This window comes from Etheostoma spectabile, chromosome 5 (genome assembly GCF_008692095.1).
Source record: "Etheostoma spectabile isolate EspeVRDwgs_2016 chromosome 5, UIUC_Espe_1.0, whole genome shotgun sequence".
Classification (NCBI taxonomy): domain Eukaryota; kingdom Metazoa; phylum Chordata; class Actinopteri; order Perciformes; family Percidae; genus Etheostoma; species Etheostoma spectabile.
This window is the reverse complement of record NC_045737.1, coordinates 37,979,023-37,979,526: the sequence shown is the minus strand read 5'-3', so window position 1 is coordinate 37,979,526 and position 504 is coordinate 37,979,023.

Below are 504 nucleotides of genomic sequence, written 5' to 3'. Positions count from 1 at the left end.
AGATAGATAGATAGATAGATAGATAGATAGATAGATAGATAGATAAATAGATAGATAATGAGTTAAATGCCTTGTATGTGTGCACACAATTAGCCATTAAAGCTTATTCTTGGACCAGGGCTGTAGTCAAGACCACCTTAGTTGAGTCCAAGACAAGTCCAAGACCAGGACAGTTGAGTCCAATCAAGACCGAGTCAAAGGGTTTGAGTCCAAGGCAAGATCGAGTCCAAAGAGGTTTGAGTCCAAGACAAGACCGAGTCCAAAAGCCATTAATTACATTTAGCCTTAAAGCTTATTCTGACCAGGCGGTAGTCAAGACCACCTTAGTTGAGTCAAGACAAGTCCAAGACCAGGACTAGTTGAGTCCAGGCAAGACCGAAGTCAAAGGAGTTGAGCCAAGGAAGATTCGAGTCCAAAGAGGTTTGAGTCCAAGACAAGACCGAGTTCAAAAAGGTTTGAGTCTGAGTCAAGTCGAGTCAAAGACCAGGACTAGTCGAGTCCAAG